The 23554-nt window shown below is 37.4% G+C and overlaps 1 non-coding gene across 1 annotated transcript; it reads left to right on the plus strand.

Moving 5' to 3' along the window:
- Positions 1-17088: 17088 nt before the first annotated feature.
- LOC141699583 (small nucleolar RNA R71) lies at positions 17089-17195 on the plus strand. Its single transcript, XR_012566029.1, has one exon. It is a non-coding gene; the product is annotated as a small nucleolar RNA R71 (small nucleolar RNA).
- Positions 17196-23554: the final 6359 nt, after the last annotated feature.

Genomic DNA, 23554 nt, shown 5'->3' on the forward strand with positions numbered 1-23554 from the left:
GTATTTATTGATTTTGATATCACATATGTTATAACCCAGAAATATTAGTCGAGTACTATTTTTCTGCACAACATGATAAATTCTTTCTAGATAATACAATATTTTTCTACATATCATTCTGTTTCCTTTTTATAAATTTTATTGAGAAATGCTATAATTTCAAAATTCGTTCCTGCATGATAAATTGTCAGCATATTATTGGATATTTACTTGTAAATGAAATGGATCTTCAGTGTGTTAATATAAATCTCACAAATTAAAAAAAAGACAGGTGTCATTTTTGAAATTATTGCTCTTATATATTACCTTTATGAAATAATACTAATGCACTCTTTCTCTCACTTTCATTGTCCCTTTCTCTCTGTCTCCGTGTCTCTCTCTGCCTCTCTCTCTCCCTCTCTCCACTGCATTATCAACATTATCATTATCACCGAAGATTGATAAAAAATCTAGGTGGTTTAGCCAAAAAATTTCTAGCTAAAGATTTATGATGTTTTTGATATATGGGATATCTATGATCTAAAGCTTTTGTTTGTGGAATGTGCAGGTTGTTGATTGTCTTCTGAATTGGAAATATAACTTCTGAAATCAATTTTCATATTCAACTACTAAAAAAAGAAAAAGTATTTCAACATTAATAAATTATAATAACTGATCATAAATTATAAGCTTGTAATTTGGGGGTGAAAAATGATTTTTGGTAACTACAATTTTTTTATAACATCAATAATGAGTCTTTTTGTAATATTTCAGTGACGACTGTGACTTGCCCATTACAAGCACTAAGCATTTTAGGTGAAAATGTTGACAATTATGAGAGAACACCGTATGATATTGTCTTAGCAGACGTGCATATGCCAGTTATGGACGGCTTCGAATTACTCCGTCTCATTCAAAAGGATTTTAACATACCTGTAATATGTAAGTTCCTATACAAACATAATTTTACCTTGAAATTGTTGAAGATTCCTTCTAAATAAACTTGGGAGAATTGCAGTGATATCATCAGACAACAGCCCCCAGACTATATCCCAGGGATTTAAAATAGGGGCGCCAACCTACTATTTAAAGCCTATAAAGGTTGAAGAAAGTACATTGAGTTGTGGAAGAACTACAAAATAGAAGCCGGCAGACCCAGCGCTCAAGCAACTATACCAACAAGTATTTGCTTTTCTTCTGCAAATACCACTGAGGATGAGCAGAGCGGTACTTTGCATATATACATTCTTTAATTATTTACATATATACATTCTTTAATTAATTATATATTAATAATAATGATGATGATATGTGCTCATGATTTTATGTTCACAAACAAGAAAATGAAAACTAGGATTGATTGGCCCCGAACCTCCACACCCGCTTTGTGAAAGCTAGCTATGCTTATTCTTGGTTCAAAAAGTAGGTTATACATCTTTATTTATATTAACAAAGAGTATACTTCTCTCTCTCGAAATAATATGTTGGGATTCTACACACATTTAAATATGTCTGACCAATGTCTAAATTTTTTACAGGAGCTATTCCTAACAGTATTCTCAAATTGATGAATGTGCCCGGGCTAAGTCGTGAACAAGTGGGAAGCCACTTGCAGGTTATAGAAAAATATAGATTATAATTTCATATATATATATTTGATAGGAAAGAAATAGAATTTTAAGCGGATAATTCATACTCTTCTTTACATGCAAGATTATTATTTTTTTTAATTGAGAAATGCAAATAATATGAAATTTTGGATTATTAATATTATTATGCAACTAACCTCCAAAATGCAGAAATTTAAGAAATTTCTTGGGAAGATTTTAGATGGCAAGATAAGTGTGGAAGGATCATCATCAACGAAATGGATTGATTATGGTTATTACTCGAGGATTGTAGGTGGAAATCCTAATAAGATATTAATTCAACAACTCTTTGAACAAAGTGCCACCGGCGGAAACTGGTCACCTCTCATTAGACCTCGTATGCCCTTACCACCATAAAATGAAGTTGGCATTTACATTAATTAATTACTTCATAATAAAAATTAAAGATGTAAGACATGTTATCTTGCTTACCTTTTAATCTCTGAGATAGTATACATATAATTTTCTATGTAATTGTGAATTTGATTTGGTCTAATGCAAGTCTTGTTTAATTGTTTGTCACAAAGATATGCGTGCGATATTTTTTTTAGTATATATATAGATGTAATAGATATTTTTTCCAAGAGATTATCGTAGTTAGGGATTTGTGACTATTTTGAAGTTGGTTTAGTATTCTTATTTTCGAAGCATTGTTGGTAATGTGCTATTCAGATAGTATATATCTGAGTTGGCAAAAAAAAAGAGATAGTATATTTCTATGTTGTTTAGATAGTATATATATGTCTCGCATCTATGAATAGCAAAAAGTCATAGATTTGCCTTGTTGTTTCGTTTATACGAAACTATGCTTAATTAAGGAGTTTTTTAAAGTCTACTTGGGCATATCTTAATCTTGGTCTGTGTATAATGTATATGTTGTTGCATCAGACTACTTTGAATGCCATTAAGTATATTTACCTTCAATTTGAGGTCTGTGTGTTGTCTTAATTACTCTTCAATGTGCGATTTGGTAACAACAAATTTGTGTCGTGGTGTGGACAATAATAAGCCAATTGAGGTGGCAACAGTTTGGTGGGATTTGAGTTTTGTATCTAGTTGTTATGTGAAAAGAGTTTTTGACCCAAATAAATACAACTCGGTTCAGACCGTAGAAATGAGTACTCCGGCAGAGTAGCCGATTTTTACAACACTGGTACATATGCCTATCGTTTTTGTATTGATTAATCATTAAAGTATTACTACTTGAAAGACTTATTTTACTGCAATTAAGTATTTTAACTTTTAAGACATTACTTGGATATTGTGCTTAATTGTTATGGCCATTCAGTGATTACATTTCTGTGATGTGGAATACTGAAGATTTAAGGCAATGACAATACCTAGTATATACTTTGAATACATTAATAAGAATGACAGTTTAGTCATCTTATATACTTTGACTACTTGCAATTTACTCATATATGTGTATGTGTGTAATCTTGTCCTTTAAAACTATTAGATTTTTTATTTAAGTTTTTAAGAGCATATTGTAGTGACATTACCGTTTTCTTATATTAAGAATCTGTGTTCTTATATAAGATGTACCTAACCACGAATCTTATTTTTTTAATTACGATTATGAATTTCTTATTTTGTCATCCTACAGGTATCTCCATATGGGTCGATACCTCTAAAAACGTATCTTCCTAATGGAGACATTGATCTAACTGTCTTTTGTGATGCAAGCGTTGAGGAGGCACTTGCCAATGATATAGTTTCTCAGCTTCAAAGAGAAGATAACAGTAATAGTGCCGAATTTGGCGTTAAAAAAACTCGGCTAATTAATCCAAAGTATTTATTTTCAACATGATGGTGTTCTAAACTGTCTTCTTTCCTTTCAACTAATATTGTGTTGGTTCCATCTCCATTTCCTTGCTACTTGTCATCCTGTCTTCTTTCTATATATATGCTTCATTATGTTTGGTATATTTCATATGCTATATAATCAGTATGTACTTTCATATCGTTACAGAAAAACATGAAATCATATATGTGAAAATTCTATGCATTTGACCAAGTAATTTGATATTATTACAGTAGTTTTGTATATTGACTAGTCAACTTTGCATTTGTGGAAAAAGTATTGATATTGTTCCATACAGACTTGTATATTGACTTGACATCTAAGGTTATGTTCAAATTTTCATTGTCACTTCATATTCGTGTAAAAATTAAATTTCATTGAGGCCATTATTTCTATATGATGATGTGAGATGGATATCTTTCATCGAATCATAACTACGCTATTGAGTTAATGACTAGTAGTAGTAGGTCTGTCGGTGACCAATTTGAGTAGCAAGAAAGTAGAAGTTTCAAGATTACATAATGTCAATTCATTAGCTCTTAAGTTATCAACTAGTAAGTGGTCATTAGGTGATTTCTTTAACCAAGTTAAATGCAATACTCAGACGATTGACATCTCAGCTAAACAAAATACACTAATTTTTTTATAAACATCTGGTGCAAGAACATGGATTCAAGTATAAATTGTGTTATTAATTTTGTATAACACTAGCTGCATTAGGCTTCTGTTATTGCATCTCTAATTTTCCAGCACTTAGTTTCACTAATTTTTATCGTCCTTCAAACTTTTTCTTTTATGATGTGAATAGATTCCGCAAAGTGATCTTGTTGCAATTTGATACTTTTAATCTCAGGTTAAGCTTGTTAAGTGCGTTGTGCAGAATATTGTGGTGGATATATCATTCAATCAAGTAGGTGGACTATGTTCACTCTGCTTCCTGGATGTAGTAAGTCTCATTGAAGCTAGTTTTATGAATTATATTTCTTTTAAATAGGCAATAATTATTTTTATTCGTGGATAGGTTAATTACATCATTGGCAGGGACCATCTATTTAAGCGCAGTATATTACTAATTAAAGTCTTGCGCTACTATGAGAGCCGTATTCTAGGCTCTCATCACAGATTAATCTCTACATATGCATTGGAGATTTTAGTTTTATACATTATTCAAGTCTTCCACTCATCATTAGATGGGCTCCGTCCCTTTTATGGTATAGATGAACAAGAAGTTCAGTTTTTTGGTATACATATTCAAAAAATTCCAAAAATGGTACAGAACGCCTGTACTTTCGGGGATTTTCAATTGACACCCAGAACAAATGGTGTTCTGGGGTCATTTATATTTTTTTTTCTGCGAGGAATAATGACTTGTGTTTGTTTTGTTTTGAACGGAATTAAATTAGATGAAGGGCTATTTTTGGACTCCCATATTAAAAAAATGGAAAATGTTTTTAGTTAATTTTTTTTGTTGGCTTGTAATGTAAACCAATTTTATGTGTGTATTTTTTAATTTAAATAACCGTATAAATAAGACTTTTCCAACACTAACACTTTTGTAGCTTCGAAATGATGTATTGAGCGGCGAGTGCGTAATTATCAAGCGAGGGCATGTTTGTGTGTAATTGGCAAACAATTTGTTGGGTCCATTTTTCTATTGTTTGGTAGGTATGTAAAATATATTTGTAGTATATATGTTAAATTTTATTTTTTAATTTAAAACTCGAGAAAGGGTGTCATGAGGGATAATGAATTTAAAAGTACGTTGTAACAGAAAGTGGGATAATGAAAATGATAAAGTAGGAAGTACATTGCAACTGAAAAAGGGATAATGAAAGAACTCTCCAATTCTTTAGTCATCCGCAAGATTAACTACTTAATGATCAAATTCTTGATCTTCAATCTCGTAAGCTTTCTCATCATTTTCTTCCTCATCCCCTTGAATGTGAGGGGAGGTATGCTTATGACCTCCCTCCCCATTTTTGTGGGTCGATGCATGCCTACTCGACCGAGTTTGACGCGGTGGCCACGGGTCGGGGCCATGAGTGCTATAACAGATGTTTGTAGCCATACCAGCATCATCGTGGCCTTGAGAAAAATCCCTAAATTTGACAATATAATTAGCATATTTCTTATCCCACTGATGTTCCTCTTCACGTGTCTTTTCACTCCTAAACCTTGCGACTACATCCTCGGCCTCCCTTTTCCTCATCTCAAGCTCGTCCTCCATGAAGTGGTAGTATCGGCACATTTCTTTTAATTCATAATCATGTTCTTCCTTTGAAATATTACCAGCGTTGAAATTATTATTAATATTATCTTCGTACCAGATCGATGATTTCATAAACTCGAAGTGCATTTCCCCGTACCCAATAAACTGTTCATTGTCACGGACGGAGAATCCTTGTGCAGCCCGTATAGCTCGCATTCTTTGGATAAATTGCTCGACCTCACTGATTTTTGCTCTGTGAGATTCAGTAGGTGCCTGAGATTCGGTCCATTTATACCAATTAACTTCCCCGTTGTTACGCATTTTCGAGCTAGCGTGTCCCTTGCCCTTGTCCATGACCTCAGTGTATGAATCTAAAAATATGGAGAATGTTAAACTAGAGAGGGGTGAAATTGAGATGATGATTTATAGGTTCGCAGACATTTATAGGCCAAAAAATGAACTGGTAAAACTTTAAACTTTGAACTGGGGCAATAATGATGAAGGTGAATTTAATAGTTTGAGTTGTCAAATCATTTAAAACATTTACACGTGACTAAAGTTCTGAATTATTACATGTGCATTACCTTTGAAAAGACTGTTAGTGTTTGTGCCCTAGAGATAACACTATGATGTTTTAGTTTAAGACATTAGGATTGTTAATGTTTATTTTCTATCGATTATTCTATTTATAATTTATTAATTCTTAATTTACTACGATATAAATGTTAGATTAATAAATGTCCTTGGAATATGATATGCAATTCTATATCTCTAAGTACGTGACTTAGAAATGAGATTATAAGAATAGTATCAATATTCCTAAAGGTCCCTAGTCGAGTATTATTATTAAGGGACAATAATAATGCATTAAGACTGGTGTGTTTGTTGACTGATGATCACATCTCATTGATCATAGGTATAGTGATACTAAAGTCAAAAACACAGGCAGATGTATATGTACATGGTGCTGGACAGACTCAATATGAGATTCTACATGTCTGTTGTGTCATAAGTAATTCTCACAGTGATAATGATGTAATGGTCCTTAGACCTGAAGTCATTATATTTCTATATGAGAATTAATATACATTGATTCAATTAAAAGTTATACTTGACCGGGTAATGATAAAAGTGGACATTGGGTATATTATGAATCGTATGAGAAATATGAATGATCTAGATGGGATTTAACCCTCCTATTTTAGGAGTGATATTATTGGCCTCTTGTGTGAGCTAGACTATGAAATGCGTGGCCACGCTCAAATGTTGATTTGATATGATAGTCTACTCATTGATCAAGGAAACTTGGATTAAACTATGATGAGGATGACACATTACATACCTCTAGTTTAATCTATAATATTTGGTTAAAGGGATTATATTACATTCTACATTATTCACAAAAGGTTTAATCGATCACCGATTCAATTATTATTACTTGGGTAGCAATGATGTATTACTAGATGCCGCTCATTGTTTACGATTTTAAATTAGATTTAAAATTTGTTGCCAACATAATAATAACCTATAGGGTCACCCACTAAGAATGCTTGAAGGATTATTTAATTTAAATTGGATTTAAATTATATTAAAGTAATTCGATTTATTAATAATATTAATTAAGTATGACTTAATTAATTAGATAAATGTTGATATTCGAATTTACTAATATTAATTATGAAATTTATTTGTTAAATAATTAAGGGAGACTTAATTATAATACAAATAGGATTTTCGAATTAATAATAACTCCTAATTAGTTAAGAGTTATAATTCGTTTCTCTACTCTCTATATAATATCTCTTGTGTGGCTGATTTTTGGATGAAAATGAAAAAAGGACTTTTACTAAAACCTTAGCCACCAAGAGATAAGATGGAGAGAGAGCAAGAAGAAACGAGTTTGTGCTAGTACACATCCAATCCTTGAGTTCAAGCATTCGTGTGGATGCCGATAGAGCGTAGATCGCGAGAGCGGGAGGCGTGGTGATTGAACAAGCTTTGGATCACCATTAGTCAACCAATTGGTAAAGCTTCTTAAGGTAAACAATCTGTTCTACGAATTAAATATATGTTCTTCGCATGGATTCTGCAGCGGGTTTCGAAAATTCTGTTTTTTTTTCATTTTTAATTACTGTTTCCGTTGCGTTTATGTGCTCAAAACCCTTCAAAGACACAGTACTTGTTTCAACTAATCTTATTTTCGAGGAGATTCGCACATGGGGTGTTTAATGCAGTGATGGACAAGAAGAAGATATTTGAGGGAAAAACTATTACAATGAGGAAAAGAAATTACATTATTTGTGATATGGGCCTAAAATTAGCCTAGAAATGTAATTAACGTTGAATTAATTAGATCTTGTATGGTCCAGTAACGAAGCCCAATTAACGAGGCCCGAAACTCTAATTACTTACTAATTTCGTAATTAATAAATAAGTGTTAGGACGAAAACACGCGCTAAATACACACGCAAGTATACGCGTTCACAAGTAATATATAATACTTTCTAGTTCGTTCCCACAGAGACTCAGACTAATTATGTTCAATTAAACTCACTCACCAATGTATGATTACTTCTCAATGTTAAGATAATAACTCTTAGATTTGATTAACTAATTATTAACTACAATTAACTACTAGACTTACGGACTTAATTAACACTTGAATTAAAAATATTAAAACACTCATGAGATCACAACTTCATTACTACTTCCTTCAATAGTTATTGTTATTGCTCTTAGCATGCAATAGTGATGATATTAATCGAATAACACGAAACTGATAAAAGCCAACTTTCATTGTACTAATACCATTCTACCAAACATCCAAAATTAAAATAGAAGTTGAATAGGCATCAATTATGTTGAGTCCCTTTATGTCCACAGAAATCGACAACATAACGATTTAAGCACAAGTTATTCTTTTTGATTACACAGGGCGAATAAAACGGTTAGAGTTACCCACTAATCATGCATACTCGTACATGAACCTATGCTAGCATGGCAAGTTCTAAATCTCAAGATCCACCGTCGCTTCACAAGAGATTAACTCCCTATCTTATATGTTCGCGACACACATAAGACGAATACGCACAACCAATACTAGATATCATACAATCATCACATACTAAGGTATTAAACAATTAACTAAAGAACTCCATAGTAAATCCGTTACGACCCCATGATTACGATTAGCCCGTGATAGTACTCATCATCATCATGGGTTCATATGAAAACATGATAATAACACACGAGAATAATAACCAAAACTACTTATATTAAACCAGAGTACGTCACAAGAGTAAATAGGTTCAAAGTAAAGAAAACTAGCATCCAACGTTACAACGAAATAAAGAATCACAAGAAAATATGCTTCCTCTTCGTTGCGGTGTGCTAAAACGGTCTTCTTCCATGTCTCCTTGCTTTTAGATTAATACTACGATCCAACCTTTGTAAAACGTCTCTGAAATCTACTTATATAGGAGTCCCATAAAACCCAGATAACTCAGAAGTTGGAAGCCAAATAGAAATAGGAGTCTTAAATAATTAATCTGAAATTATGACCCTGCGCGGCCGCTCAGCATTCCTGAGCGGGTGCTCAGCTTCCTGAGCGGTCGCTCAACAGAGATGAGCGGGAGCTCAGCCCCTTCTGGAAACTGATCTATTTTTCCTCCGTTTCTTCGCTGCAATCTGCTCCTATCTTCCCACTTGCAATGCTAAACACATGCCAAAGCTTATTATTGATGAATTCTCTCCCGAAATGCAACTAATACCCTGAAATGCATAATCACTAGAAAAACGCATCAAATACACAAAATATTTGATTTCAAGACACCAATTCAAGCTATTATAAGACATTCTAAATGGTATAAAATGCTACTTATCACACCCCCAAAATTAAATCGATGCTTGTCCTCAAGCGTCACAGACTCAAAAACAAAACAAAAACATGCATGAATGCAATCTATATGAAATGCAGCGATCCCCCTTACTACGACCAAACCAACCAACTTACGACATCTCAACAAATGCAATTAGGCGAATAAAGATCAATGAAATTATACAAACTAACATACAGCTAGAAACGTGGTGTGTGCAGATGCTTAACAGATATGCTTCGAAACTAGATCAATTATCATAACTCAACCCTCCTCAAGGCAATCGCATGATTATACGAAGAATAAAAATTCTAGGCACAAAGTGACTTATAACACTTCAAGATTATGGAGCTTATTACGGAATCATGCTTTTATTTACAACAACAATGCTTATTTGACCATGCAATGAGTGAGGTCCACAAAAGACTTATACAATGGCATCCATGTAGCGAGCGTTAGGTTAGCGAATCCCAGTCAATAAAAAGCCTTATGTCACTAGGCACAGAGTTCCCTAAGAACTTAATAACTCGAATACCAAAGAGCCCACTCGTGATCTATTATGCATTAACTCTTTATTTTTTTTCTCTTTTTTTTTCTTTCTTCTTTTTTTTTTATATATTTTTTTTCTATTTTTTTTCTCAATTTCTGAGCAAGTGCGTTTCGCTCCATCTTGCTCAACCCTAGACTACTCGCATAAAATTACGAGCCGGCTACTAGCCATTTAACGCCTAGCCACAATTAGCAATGAATGCCATTTTTCACTCCATTTTTTTCTTTTCATGTCTTTTATCACTAAGAACCTATTATAAAATTCTAAGCATAATCAATAGATTAACCTCGAAAACTATTAAACCATAACAACAATCTAGTCCTCAAGCATTCTCTAAGACTTAGTGAAATTACAAGTGTTTCTAGCATGAATATCAACCTACACGACTCGACATCACTTTAACGCTATCACTACACTCGCATCAACATCACAAATCAATTGGTAAATCAGCACAAAAGGGATCATGGTATATGCATGAGCTACATGACATGATAAATAAATTAAGCTATAAAAAAAACTATATGGCAAAAGAAATATGCAATTATATGAACTAAATTATCATGAATATGCAACTATATGACACACACAAAATATTCCTTAACTACCACCCCAAACTTAAAATCTTCACTGTCCCTAGTGAAGGTAGTAGAAAGGAACATAGGGTATACCTACTTGGAGAGATCTTCATCATCATCACCCTCAGAGGGTGGTGTATCATGAGGCGGATATGCAGAGTCCTCACCAAAAACTGGCCACTGGATGTCAGCTCCAAGGCCTCAAAAAGCAGTCCCAAGTGCAAGGGTGAGCTCCTGAGCAAACCTGCTCTATGTCTCGTACATAGCATCCATCCTTCTCGATAGCCTCCTATACTGGGCATCAACCATCCCAACCCCCTCCTGAGCTCTAGAAGAACCAGCCTCATCTCGCCTTGGCCTCGCCATGGTAGCACCTCGTGCTGGACGCCCTCCTGGAAGACGATAACCCAGCCCATGCTCCTCGGGCTCACCACCGGTCCACTCCTGCATCGCATACAGAGTTCTGGAGTCAATAGGATCAGCCTACAACTGCAACTGCTCATGAGACGGCCACTGAACTCCCACTGCTCGGCAAAGCTTTATAACCGTGGATGCATAAGGGATGTTCATGTGCTTAGCTCCCCTCAAAAACTTCAGAATTCCTTGGTAGATGAACTCACCAAGGTCCACATAGTACTCCTCATTCAAAATTCCCCATAACAACTGTGCTCTCTCAACTGTGACCTCATGTGCATGCGAAGTAGGCAGAATATTAGCAAAAATAAAAGCATTCCATGCACGGGCATACCTATTCATCGCGATCGCCGGAAAGTGACGATACTCGTTAGTCCCAGTCTTGAAGGTCCATACTGTGCCCGGCCTATAGAGAGTGGCACAAATCAAATCCAAGTCAAAATCCTCAGCAGTCTTCTCATTCCAATTGTCCTCCGTGGGCTTCCTCTGTCGCTGCCCAATCACACGGTGAATCGTCGCAGGGTGATAATCAACCGTCATCCCCCGGACCATAGAATACCCATTCTTCTCAGCCTTCGCATTCGCATAGAACTCGCGAACCACGCTCATCGGCACTGCTTCAGGAGACTCACAAAAAGCAATCCAACCCATCTCAGCTATCATAGGCAACAACTCACCATCCCTCCCCGATGATAAGAACCCCCTCTCCTTCAAAATTCGCTTCCCCAGAAGCCTAGTGTACTCCTCCTCATCAGCCCTATAATGAGGCCTTGCAGCAGTCCCCCTCGAAGAATTAACAGTAGGGACAGTGCTGCTGCTATGGATAGTCCTGGATCTCTTGGGTGCCATCGAAACTGAGTAAAAGTGTTAAAGATTTGTGTTTTTGGGTTTGGGACAGAGTTTAAGGTTTGAAATTGTATGGGGAGTATATGGAATAGGTGTATGTATATATAGGGTATGGATTAGGGTAAAATTTGATTAGGAGTGGGTTTGAGGGTTAAAACATGGGATAATGGGGAAATAGGTCGTGGGTACTGGGCTGTATTGTATTTTTTATTTTTCAGATTTTTTCAGATTTTTATTGGACTTAAAAAAATTTCTCTCAGTCAGCCCCTGAGTGGTCGCTCTGAGCGGGCGCTCAGGGGTCTTCTGGAAATTTTTTTTCCTTTCCCTATTTTTCTGATTTTTTTTGGTTTTGGATAGGTTACTAACTTTTAAGGGTTCCTGTAACAGCAAATCATGGGTTGCCTCCCATGAAGCGCTTCTTTTTCGTCATTAGCTTGACGTAACGTACCTTACTCAAGTTGACAATAAAACGGCACTAACCACTTCCCGGTTTGCCGTGTCCCCATAGTAGTGCTTCAAACGCTGACCATTAACCTTGAATGCTTGGTCCGGATCATCCTCAAAAATCTCCACCGCTCTGTGTGGAAACACAGTTTTGACAATAAAAGGTCCCGACCACCTTGATTTCAACTTCCCAGGAAAAAGTCGAAGATGAGAGTTGAATAAAAGAACTTGCTGCCCCGGCACGAATAACTTAGGATGTAGCTTCCTGTCGTGCCACCTTTTCACTTTTTCCTTGTACATTTTGTTGTTTTCGTACGCTTGGAGTCAAAATTCATCAATTTCATTAAGCTGAAGCATTCGCTTCTTTCCAGCTGCATCTAGATCCATGTTCAACTTCTTCAACGCCCAATAGGCCTTATGCTCATGCTCCGCAAGTAAATGACATCCCTTACCATACATAAGTTGAAATGGGGACATCCCAAGTGGAGTCTTATATGTTGTTCTGTAAGCCCAAACAGCTTCATCGAGCTTTAAAGACCAATCCTTCCTTGACGGACAAACAACCTTCTCTAAAATACGCTTGATCTCTCTGTTAGACACTTCCGCTTGACCATTTGTTTACGGATGATAGGAAGTAGCAACTCGATGATTCACATTGTAGCGCTGCATCATAGAAGTAAACTTACGGTTGCAGAAATGCGACCCTTCATCACTTATGATTACTCGTGGCATTCCAAACCTTGTGAAAAACTGCTTATGAAGAAAATTCAACACTACCTTTGCATCATTCGTCGGTAGAGCTTTGACTTCTACCCATTTTGAGACATAATCGACTGCCAGCAAGATGTACTGATTATTGCAGGATGAGATAAAAGGCCCCATGAAATCGATTCCCCAGACATCAAAGACCTCGACTTCAAGCATCACATTTAACGTCATCTCATCCTTTCTCGTAATATTTCCCACTCTTTGGCAACGATCACACCTTAAAACGAACTGATGAGCATCCTTAAACAAAGTAGGCCAGAAAAAACCTGCTTGCAAAATACGAGCTGCCGTCTTCTCACCACCATAGTGTCCACCATAAAATATGGAGTGGCAGTCTCGCAATATCCCCCCCGTCTCACAGAATGGGATACATCTCCTGATGATCTGGTCAGCTCCCTGTCTAAACAAATACGGTTCATCCCACATATACCACTTCACCTCATGCAGAAACTTCTTCTTTTGAGCTGTGGTCAAATTAGGAGGCATTATATTGCTGACAAGATAATTCACAATATCTGCGAACCATGGCTCTTCCTCCTGAACTGCGAACAACTGCTCATCTGAAAAAGATTTGTTGATCAATGTCGTATCATGTGAAGTAGACTCGGGATTCTCCAATCTGGAGAGATGGTCAGCTACTTGATTCTCAGTACCTTTTCGATCCTTGATCTCTAACTCAAATTCCTGTAGCAAGAGCACCAAATGAATGAGTCTCGGCTTCGAATCCTTGTTGGAAACTAAATAGTGAATGGCCGCATGATCAGTGAACACTGTCACCTTTGTCCCAAGCAAATAAGATCAAAATTTTTCGAAACCAAAAACTATAGCCAAGAGCTCTTTCTCAGTAGTGGTGTAGTTCATTTGGGCCCCATTTAAGGTCTTGCTAGAATAGTAGACCACATGAAAGAGGTTATTCTTGCGCTGCCCAAGAACTGCGCCCACCGCATAATCACTTGCATCACACGTCATCTCAAAAGGCTTTGTCCAATCGGGTGCTGTAATAACTGGTGCAGTTATCAAACTCTTCTTAGGAGTCTCGAATGCCGTTAAGCAGTCATCATCAAATTTAAAAGGCACATCCTTCTCAAGCAATTTGCACAAAGGCTTGGATATCTTCGAAAAGTCCTTGATGAAATGCCGATAAAAACCCGCATGACCCAGAAAACTACGGATTCCTTTCACAGAAATAGGTGGTGGAAGATTTTCAATGACTCCCACCTTGGCTTTGTTCACCTCAAGACCCTTGCTAGAGACCTTATGCCCAAGAATAATGCCTTCACGCACCATAAAATGACATTTTTCCCAATTGAGCACCAAATTAGTTTCCACACACCTTTTGAGTACTGCACGAAGATTATTCAAACATTCATCATACGAATGTCCAAAGACGGAGAAGTCGTCCATGAACACCTCGACATTATTTCCAATCATGTTAGAGAATATAGCCATCATACATCTCTGAAAAGTGGTCGGCGTGCCACATAGCCCAAACGAAACTCTGCAAAAAGGAAACGTGCCAAATGGACAAGTGAAGGTAGTCTTTTCTTGATCCTCTGGTGCAATACAAATCTGATTATACCCTGAATAGCCATCCAGAAGACAATAATACTCGTGACCTGCCAACCTATCAAGCATCTGATCAATAAACAGAAGAGGGAAGTGATCCTTCCTCGTGGCCTTGTTCAACTTTCTGTAGTCCATGCATACTCTCCATCCTGTGACTCTTCGAGTGGGGATGAGCTCGTTCTTCTCATTTGCTACTACAGTGATACCTCCTTTCTTAGGTACACATTACATGGGGCTCACCCAAGAACTGTCAGAAATAGGATAAATGATTCCTGCATCCAGCCACTTCAGAATTTCTTTCTTCACCACTTCTTTCATGATAGGATTAAGTCTGTGCTGTTGCTCAACAGTCGGCTTACTACCCTCTTCTAGCAGAATCTTATGCATGCAGTATGAGGGGCTGATCCCTTTTATGTCTGCTATAGTCCATCCGATAGCCGATTTGAATTCTCTCAAGATCCTTAAGAGCTTGTCCTCCTCACTACCTGAAAGGTCAGATGCAATAATAACAGGTAAAGTAGATGCATCACCTAAAAAAGCATACGTCAAGTGTTTAGGCAATGGTTTAAGCTCCAAGGTAGGTGCTTCCTCAATCTATGGTTTGAGCTTTCCTTCAGCATTTTTGAGGTCAGAAGTACCAAGAGATTCAAAAGGCATGTCTAGCTTTCGCCTCCAGGGAGAAGCATTTAGATATTGTAGTTGCTCATTGCCATCCTGATCATCACTGTCAAAATCCCCCACTAAGGCCTTCTCTAATGCATCAGACATTAGCATATGATCAAGTTCTTTAGTAACCGCAGAATCAATCAAATCCACTTTTAAGCACTCCTCATCTTCTGTAGGGAATTTTATTGCTTTGAATACATTGAATGTCACATCCTGATCCTGCACCCGCATAGTAAGTTCACCTTTCTGCACATCTATCAAGGTACGGCCTGTAGCTAAGAAAGGTCTTCCCAAGATTATGGGAATCTTCTTATCTTCCTCGAAATCCAGAATAACAAAGTCTGCAGGAAAGAAGAGCTTATCCACCTTTACTAGAACATCCTCCACTATGCCTCTTGGGTAAGTAATAGAACGATCAGCCAATTGTAGAGACATGTAGGTGGGCTTTGGATCAGGCAAATTCAACTTTTTAAAGATCGACAAATGCATCAGATTGATGCTTGCTCCCAAATCACAAAGGCACTTGTCAAAAGACAACTTGCCAATGGTGCAAGGAATGGTGAAGCTACCTGGATCTTTAAGCTTTGGAGGTAACTTTTGATGCAGCACAGCACTGCATTCTTCCGTTAGAGCAACAGTCTCAAGTTCATCCAGTTTCACCTTCCTTGAAAGAATATTCTTCATAAATTTCGCATAACTAGGCATTTGCTCCAGAGCCTCAGCGAAAGGTATATTGATGTGAAGTTTCTTGAACACCTCTAGAAACTTACCAAACTGCTTATCGAGCTTTTATTGTTGCAATCTCTTAGGGAAAAGTGGTGGAGGATAGAGCTGTTTCTCCCCTATATTACCCTCAGGCAGAGTGTGTTCAACAGTAGTCTTCCTTGATTCCGCCGCTTTCTCCTTTTTCTTAGCTTCTTCATCTCCAACTTTAGCTTCTCCTTCTTTTGCTTTTTCAGCATCAGCAACTTTTCCAGACCTTAAAGTAATAGCCTTGACTTGCTCTTTAGCTTCCTTCCTGCCTGGCACTCAGTGTCGCTGGGAAGTGTGCCAGGTTGACGATTGAGCACTGCATTGGCTATTTGACCGATTTGATTTTCCAAGGTCTTGATAGAAACCGCCTGACTTTGGCACAACAGCTTAAGTTCCTCAAAATCAGCACTAGAGGGTGGAGCTGCACCTCCTTGTTGAGGATATGATTGCCTTTGAGAATAATGCTGTGGTTGCTGGAATCCAGGTGGATTGAACTGTTTACTTAAACCTTGCTGATATGGTTGCTGAATAGCATTTTGATTATTACCCCAGCTGAAATTTGGATGATTTCTATTGTTAGGATGATAAGTAGCTGACACAGGCTGTTGTTGTCACTGATAATTGTTCACATACTGAACAGATTCATTAACAAGAGAACACTGATCCGTAGCATGAGAACCTGCACAAAGCTCACAGACCATAGCTATCTGATTGACCCCATAGGTGGCTAGAGAATTGACCTTCATAGACAGCACTTAGAGCTGCGCTACAATAGCTATAGCTGCATCGACTTCCAGAATACCCGCTACCTTTCCATGCATCATCCTTTGAGTTGGGTTTTGATGCTCATTTGCAGCCATAGTCTCAATAAGATTATAAGCCTCAGTGTAGCTTTTGGCCCACAAGGCGCCTCCAGCTGCTGCATCAAGCATGGGCCGAAATTGGGCCCCCAAGCCATTATAAAAACCAGTGATCACCATCCAATCCGGCATTCCATGATGTGGACACTTTCTCAACATCTCCTTGTAGCGCTCCCAAGCTTCGCACATAGATTCTGTAGGTTGCTGCGCAAACTGAGTAAGAGCACTCCTCATACCAGCAGTCTTCGCCATTGGATAAAACTTCACTAGAAACTTTTGTGCAAGATCTTGCCAAGTAGTGATAGACCCAGCTGGTTTAGAATGTAACCAGTCCTTAGCTTTATCCCTCAGAGAGAATGGGAAAAGCCTCAGCTTGATAGCCTCATCAGTCACATCATTATATTTGAAAGTACTGCAGATCTCGACAAAATTCCTTATGTGCATGTTAGGTTCTTTAGTCGCAGCACCTCCAAAGAAAACAAAATTCTACACCATCTGAATAGTGCCCGGCTTGATTTCAAAGTTATTGGCCTCAATAGCCGGGTGCATGATGCTAGACTGAATGTCATCAATTTTGGGCCGAGAAAAGTCCATAAGAGCTGGATCTGCCGGAACTAAATGATCACCCATGGTTACTGGCTCTTTCTGCTCACTTTCTGAATCCGAATCTTCAAAATCTATCTTCTCCGGAATATCAAGAACTTCGTCTATCTCCTCAGCCGTATCTAAAGTCCTCTTGCGAGCACGAGAACGAGTTTGCATAAACGCTCGCTAAAGTACCTGGAACACAATCGGAAACAATAAGTAACACGTCTTAATCACTGAGTCTTAATGACCAATGATGGTAAGTACATAAACTAAACAAATATGCCGAGTCCCCGGCAGCGGCGCCAAAAACTTGTTAGGGCTAAAACACGCGCTAAATACACACGCAAGTATAAGCGTTCGCAAGTAATATAGAATACTTTCTAGTTCGTTCCTATAGAGACTCAGACTAATTATGTTCAATTAAATTCACTCACCAATGTATGATTACTTCTCAATGTTAAGATAATAACTCTTAGATTTGATTAAATAATTATTAACTACAATTAACTACTAGAATTACGCACTTAATTAACACTTGAATTAACAATATTAAAACACTCATGAGATCACAACTTCATTACTACTTCCTTCAATAGCTATTGTTATTACCCTTAGCATGCAATAGTGATGATATTAATCAAATAACACGAAACTGATAAAAGCCAACTTTCATTGTACTAATACCATTCTACCAAACATCCACAATTAAGATAGAAGTTGAATAAGCATCAATTATGTTGAGTCCCTATATGTCTACAGAAATTGACAACATAACGATTTAAGCACAAGTTATTCTTTTTGATTACACAGGGCGAATAAAACGGTTAGAGTTACCCACTAATCATGCATACTCGTACATGAACCTATGCTAGCATAGCAAGTTCTAAATCTCAAGATCCACTGTCGCTTCACAAGAGATTAACTCCCTATCTTATATGTTCGCGACACACATAAGACGAATACGCACAACCAATACTAGATATCATACAATAATCACATACTAAGGTATTAAACAATTAACTAAAGAACTCCATAGTAAATCTGTTACGACCCCATGATCACGATTAGCCCGTGATAGTACTCATCGTCATCATGAGTTCATATGAAAACATGATAATAACACACGAGAATAATAACCAAAACTACTTATATTAAACCAGAGTATGTCACAAGAGTAAATAGGTTTAAAGTAAAGAAAACTAGCATCCAATGTTACAACAAAATAAAGAATCACAAGAAAATATGCTTCATCTTCGTTGCGGTGTGCTAAAACGGTCTTCTTCCTTATCTCCTCGCTCTTTGATTAATACTACGATCCAACCTTTGTAAAACGTCTCTGAAACCTACTTATATAGGAGTTCCATATAACCGAGATAACTCAGAAGTTGGAAGCCAAACAGAAATAGGAGTCTAAAATAATTAATCTGAAATTACGACCCTGCGCGGCCGCTCAGCATTCCTGAGCGGGCGCTCAACCATCTTCTAGAAACTGATCTGTTTTTCCTCCGTTTCTTTGCTACAATCTGCTCCTATCTTCCCACTTGCAATGCTAAACACATGCCAAGGCTTATTATTGATGAATTCTCTCCCGAAATGCAACTAATACCCTGAAATGCACAAACACTAGAAAAACGCATCAAATACACAAAATACTTGATTTCAAGACACCAATTCAAGCTATTATAAGACATTCTAAATGGTATAAAATGCCACTTATCAATAAGGGATATTAACAGCTCATTAAAAGAGTCAAATCAGTGATATAAATCTATAAAAGATAGCCCCAAGGGCTCCTACACCTACTAGGAATCTGATTCCTCTATTCTAGGATTTCAAAGTCTATCCAAAGTCTGAGAACTTGATCAACAAGTCTCCTATCCCTAATCCAATTTAAGGACTCTCAACATCTATATAAGGGGTCTTACCCCACAGATCAGAAATACATTTTTTGGTTTGATTCTCTAATTCACAGAGATACGTAGGCATCTCGTAAAGGCAGAGTTAAGCTACGAAACATGAGAGCAGCCATTAAAGGCCTTGAGCTCCCGAACCTTAGTAACAAATACAGCAAATAATAACCTTAGTTTTTTATCCATAACATTTGGCGCCGTCTGTGGGAAACACAACAACAAACATGGCGAAAACACGAAGAACAGTTAGAGCCCTCGAAGGAGGAACACCAACAGAAACAACCCAAGTGATTTCGTCAACTGTGGAGGTACCTCCTCATTCAACTTATGCAACCACACAAGGAGAAGTCCAGATAGGGGAAACTGAACCTCAGCCACAAGGGATGATTCCCTCGGCTACTCAAGGTACGAATCCTCAAGTTCAACAACTATATGCACCTGTGAATTCTAGACCCATTGGGTACGATTATTCAACTGTTGTTACTACTAACCCCCCTTATGGGATGCCCCTTTACCCCGAGGTTGGAGGAAGTGGGCATGCTGGACGGAGTGAAGCACGAGGGCGATCTCCCCCTACATACGAGGTTTGGCTCCTATCCCTGAGGATCATGAATTTTATGGTCCTTACACTGAGAGAGACTCTGAATCTTTGGATGATGAAGTAGCCCCAAGAAGGAGACGTGCTGGCAAAGAGCCGATGGCTGATGGTAGCCAACGTCCTAAGAGTACCCAAGGGACGAATCCCCAAGAAGTACGGGAAAGGATTAGGGCTCACGAGGCTGAGATTCAAAGACTGAAGCACGACTTGGAGGCGCACCAGACCACCAGACCCCCATTACCCCCAAAGGGGAGGAATCCTCCCCTTATTATAGACCTAGAAGGTCCGATACAGAGAAGGGCCGTAGTCCCAAGAGCTGATCCAAGCAATCTTCTTCCCCTTGGAGATCCGGATGATCCTACCCCTCCATTCACTGAAGAAATAATGAACGCCCATATCTCGAGAAAGTTTAAGATGCCCACTATCAAAGCTTATGATGGCACAGGAAATCCCGCTAATCATGTCAGGATGTTCTCTAATGCACTGTTGTTGCAACCCGTGAATGACACTATTAAGTGTCGGGCCTTTCCTCAAACCCTGTTGGGTATGGCTCAAATATGGTATAGTCGTTTGCCCCCGAACTCTATCGGGTCCTTCAGAGAGTTAAGTCAAGCTTTTATTAAGCAGTTTATCAATGGGAGAGTGCATGAGAAAAGTTCAGCATCCCCCATGAGTATTTTACAAGGAGCAAAAGAATCCTTGAGAGAATATCTGAACCGTTTCACAAAGGAGGCTTTGAAAGTCCCGGACCTTGATGACAAGGTAGCCATGATAGCACTACAACAGGGAACTAGGGATGAATTCTTCAAGATGTCCTTGGCCAAACGCCCCCCTGAAAGCATGTTGCAGCTCTAAGATAGAGCCGGGAAGTACATCAAGGTGGAAGAAAGCATGAGGAAGACCGTAGTGAGTAATGAGCCCAGTGGAGGCAAGAAGCGGAAAACTGACCTGGAATGTATCGCTAAGGACAAGTATCCTAGAACCGAGCAAAACTCTGATTTGACCCCCAATAAGGGAGGACCTGGGCAAAAGTTCACTGAATATGCTAAGCTGAATGCTCCAAGGAGCCAAATTTTAATGGAAATCGAGAAAGATCGAGATGTTCGCTGGCCTAAACCCTTGAAGGCCGATTGTAATAACCCCAAAATTTTGAACTTTTTGTAACCCTTATGAATAGTGTTTTTGATGATATTGCTGAATAAGAAAACTGTTCATGCCACACTATGTAGGGGTTCTTTTATGGATATTCTGATATTTTATTGGTACTCTATATGATATATAAGTGTATGTAAAGATCGTCAGAATCCAAATTTGAACCTTTTGATTTTTCCCGAAAATCCACCAGATATCGAAAGAATTGAGTATAAGGTAACAGGATAAAAAGGATTTAAATTCAAGGATTTTAATAGAGGATCATAAAAAGGAATATAATGTATTGAGAAAGGTTAAGGGAACCTAAGTAATAAGATCCCGGGTATGATCCCTCAAACGATAAACGAAAATGAAAGTTAAGCGAACCGTATAACAGATCAGCGGTCATTAGCCAAATAATTAAAAGCTAATCAAAGAGATTAGTGGGGATGATGTCATCAAACCAATGAGAAGAGGACAAAGGAGGGAGGGTGACATAAGCATGACCAAGCAAGTGTGTTGTTGGTTGAATTAGAACCACACAAAAATTACCATGGTAAAAAGGTAACAAAACAAATCAAAATGTCAACCAACCAAGCCAACAATTCATTTTCACCAAAAACACAAAATTTCCTCCCCATTCTTCATCAAGATCTCGGCTTTTCTTCTTTTCCAAAGAAAGAAAAATCAAAAACCTAGTTCCAAGCTTTGTTAAATTACAAGGTAATTATCTAAGACTCCTTATGCATAGTTATGGATATCTTATAAGTTTGAGCTCCTAAATCATTCACAATCTCTTCCTAAAAATCATGGAAGAAGATGGTGAATAGTATTTTTCAAGAACTAAATTTTTTGTTCTTGAAGTTTTGTTTAGATTAAGCTTGGATAAGGACTTTAAGGGTGATTCCAAGCTATTCACTTGATTCTCCACTCTCCAAGGAAGGTATAACCCCTCCAAACCCTAACTTTATTTGAGTAATTAGGTTTAGTTTTGTTGTTATAATTCATGAGAGGCTTGCTAGTTGTAAATGTAGAGATTAGTTGATTTTGTGAAGTGTTTGGAGTGGTAGTTCTTGGATTGTTGATTAATGAACTTAAGTGTAGTTTAAATTCAAGTTTAAGAATAGTATAAATTGATAATATGGATTTGTTGGGGCTGTTATGGTGAGTTATGGATGGAATTTTGATTGGGTTGTGATTGTGGATTGATTGTGGATTGATTTGGAGTGGTTTAAATTTGGGTAATCGCGTAAACATAGCCGTCGTAATGTCCGATTTACTTTAGGCTGTTTTTGTTCTTAACATTAGGACCCGTGAACTCACTGCTAGGTTTTGACCATTGCCATGATTAGACAGTTCATGTTACGAGCTTCGTTTTGATATGTAGTTCGTTTCATTCCGATGTACGGTTTAGGAGAAACGGCCGTTTTAAGTAACGACGTTTCGCGAACGAATCATTACCCCTCGCCTTACTTTGAAACATAGGTTAAAGACCTAAAAGGACTAATTGGAGTATTAAACATTTATGTAAAGTGTGTTAGGAAGTTGGTAAGACACTCGCGAAAGAATCGCCTTAAAACTCATAATGGTTAATTTATTAAAAATGGTGGAGCCGAGGGTACTCGAGCGACTTAAGAGAATCAGTAAGCGCAAAGCAAACGTTAGAGTCTAAATTGGTTAAAGTATGGATTGATAAGTGACTTTGGTTTAATTCCAACTTATATGTTGTTTATAGGTTACCAGACTCGTCCCAAGCCATTTGTAACCCCCAGTCGCTTAGACAAGTTTTCTACCCGTTATACTGTTGTTGTGATGTATACATATGTATATGCATTATCTTGTGATAGATGCATAATGGTTATTTAGCAAATTCTTGCGATATATTGTAGCATGTGATATGGTATATATGCATGCCTGTTTCATATTCTTGACATATATACCTGTTGATTCAGTTGATAATACCTATGCTAGAGATAAGCGGTAATTTGCATATACCCTTAGTATAGGGGACCCAAAGGTGGATATTTTCTAAACCGGGAGTCGATTTTCCCGAGTATAATATATATATATATATATATGGATATAGTTTTCAAAACTATCAATCGAATAAGGTTTATTCGATAACTTTATTTTATTTAATGAATATTAGTTGAATATTCATTCGAGGACTTATGACTCCGTTTATTTTATTAATGAATATTATTTTGAATATTCATTCGAGGACTTATGACTCCATTTATGTTAATTAATGAATATTATTTTTAATATTCATTCGAGGACTTATGACTCCGCTTATTTATTAAATAATATTCTTTATTTTATTAAAGAATAATGTTTCGATAATCAAACTTATTTTCGATTATTCAAAT

Source organism: Apium graveolens, chromosome 11 (genome assembly GCF_009905375.1).
Source record: "Apium graveolens cultivar Ventura chromosome 11, ASM990537v1, whole genome shotgun sequence".
In the NCBI taxonomy this organism is placed as follows: domain Eukaryota; kingdom Viridiplantae; phylum Streptophyta; class Magnoliopsida; order Apiales; family Apiaceae; genus Apium; species Apium graveolens.